The sequence below is a fragment of the Clytia hemisphaerica genome, unplaced genomic scaffold, assembly GCF_902728285.1.
Source record: "Clytia hemisphaerica strain Z4C2 unplaced genomic scaffold, Clytia hemisphaerica genome assembly, whole genome shotgun sequence".
Classification (NCBI taxonomy): domain Eukaryota; kingdom Metazoa; phylum Cnidaria; class Hydrozoa; order Leptothecata; family Clytiidae; genus Clytia; species Clytia hemisphaerica.
This window is the reverse complement of record NW_027104121.1, coordinates 6,455-8,828: the sequence shown is the minus strand read 5'-3', so window position 1 is coordinate 8,828 and position 2,374 is coordinate 6,455. Positions and strand designations below refer to the sequence as shown.

Here is a 2,374-nt window from a genome sequence, read left to right as displayed (position 1 = left end):
ATAAGAATATCAGGGTGAGATTTCGAGTTTAAAACAATAGGCCTATTGTTTAGAACAATAGAAAAATAAGAATAATGCTCACCCTCAACCAAAGTACACTATTCTTATAAAAAAAAGAAGCGTGTAATGTATTGTTCATTGAAAAATCAGTGAAGAATGTTATTTGAAATACATCAATCTAAAATTTGATCCCGGTACTAACTTGCGCAATTTAAAACATATCTCTATATTTATCTTTTCATTTATAGATTGCAAGATAAAAGAAATCAATGGAACCAACAACTCCCAAACTTGTGAGTAATGATTATACATAGAAATGAAAAAAATGACGACAGGAGTTTTTTTTCGTTAATTGATTAGATCCGTCGAAATGTTTCAGTTACAAATAAAAAGATGCGACGGTGTATACGGGTCAAAATCAAAGGACAATAAATGGAAAACGGTGAGAAAATGAAAGGAGCATAAAAGTAAACAGAGTCAGTTGGTGGAATATCAACAATTATGTTCTCAATGGCTATGTTTTATGTGGTAATATCTTACAATGCCAGACATTAAACACCACTTTTGTACTAGGAAAACAGAGGTGATATTAAATGTCCGGCATTACTACCGATACTACCACATGAACCATAGTCATGAAATTCATAATTTTTTTATTTAATGACTTTCAACATGATACAAATAAAAATTGATCGCAAGAAATAATTCAAAATGACTAAAGAATAAATTGGTAAGGAACAGAACATAAGTATCACGCAGTAAAAGAAATAGATTAGAATTACTTGATTAATTTAGAGTGAACTCATGCTACAATTAGCGAATCCTTCCAAAAGCCACATGCAATGAAAAACTTAATTTGAATATAGGTAATTATGGGTGTATCCTTACCATTAGAATTTGCTGCATACTCATCATCTGTGTAAAACAAAGCTTCGTTGTACAACACGTGAACTAGTACCAAAAAATGCGACGCATTCGAGACACAGGAGGTATCATGCCAGCAAGCAAACGAACGTGTTCGGTGTAGATTTTTAAGATAAGAAGCATCTTTAATGTCGTCCAGCTTTTCTTTCAATCTCACCTCCAATTCGAATTTTAAATTTTCCATCGTCATTTCGTCATAATACAAGTCTGGTTTCACCCTCATATAATTGGAATGTTTCGCCAGCAGCTTTTCTCTGATATCATCCAAGACAAACTTCCGACCTGAAAAAAGTATCTGAAATATATACTTTCTTGGCTTTGGGACTACTCTAATAGCAGTACTCCAGGTGTTTAAATTTAGCATGATAAATGAAAGAGAGATAAAGAGAGAGAGAGACTTCTTTTCAAAGGAGACACTAATTCACCTCCGATAGATCTGTATAAATAGATAAGTACCTGAGATTTCAATTACTTCCGTTGTAACCACACCATCTTTGATTATTAGGCGTTCGTATTGTTGTGGAACGATCATCTCACCAGCCTTGTATTCTCCCTGAGCGTTGAAAAGATGGGGAAAAAGTTCTATAGGCAAAACACTTATAAATATATTTGACTATTCCCTTAGCATGGGGTTAAGGGTTAAAGAAGGTTAAAATATTTTAAAACATGTAACTCCTTCACAGGCATCGAAATAAGGAATAGAAAGTGCATCGCAATTTTTTGATAAGCATGATTTTCTATCCTAAAATGGATCAATTTTTAATTTTTAGCTTGTAAGTAATCCAAAAACGTATCGCGAATTACTCTAATTCGATCCCTGCTTCATAACAAAATAAAACTCACAGATTCAATATAAGAACGCATCCGATTTTGAATTTGTTCACTCGATTCATATAAGGGCACTGCTATGTTTGTATCAAGTATCCTGAAACATTGGAAGAAAATAATTTTCTATAATGTCAATGTCAGACAATACCTCATCCTTATAAATGTCTAAATTTGATAATTTTTTAACAGTTTTGAGTCTGATGATGATGATGATGATGATGATGAATTATCCCCACACAAGTTTATTCGTCACGAACACGAATGTTATATCTATCACCCTTAAAAGTAAAAGAAGTTTCTGTGGAATATGTCTTTGCACCAAAAGTCACTGTATGTTCCACCAAATAGATCAAAGTACAAACAATCACTAGCCAAAAGCTTTACAGTAACAAGACATAAAAAATGAGGAAAACATACTTTCTCTTTGCCCGTCTGAACCTTGGACCCCTATTTAAGGCTTTTTCAAATTGGCTCATGTCAATGTCTGATTGGTCCAAAATAGCTTCCATGATTTGTCCACGATGTCCAGGCACTTTATTGGTGATGCGATGTTTCAAGTTATAGCAAGCTTTTTGTAATTGATTGTTGTTCTTGGAGGAAAACTTTTAACCTGAAAAGGCAA

General features: G+C 33.3%; 1 long non-coding RNA gene across 1 annotated transcript; it reads right to left on the bottom strand.

Moving 5' to 3' along the window:
* Positions 1-1,060: 1,060 nt before the first annotated feature.
* LOC136813521 (uncharacterized) lies at positions 1,061-1,809 on the bottom strand. The gene is made up of 3 exons (XR_010847485.1): positions 1,768-1,809; positions 1,381-1,477; positions 1,061-1,206 (listed from the first exon to the last, which is right to left on the bottom strand). It is a non-coding gene; the product is annotated as an uncharacterized lncRNA (long non-coding RNA).
* Positions 1,810-2,374: the final 565 nt, after the last annotated feature.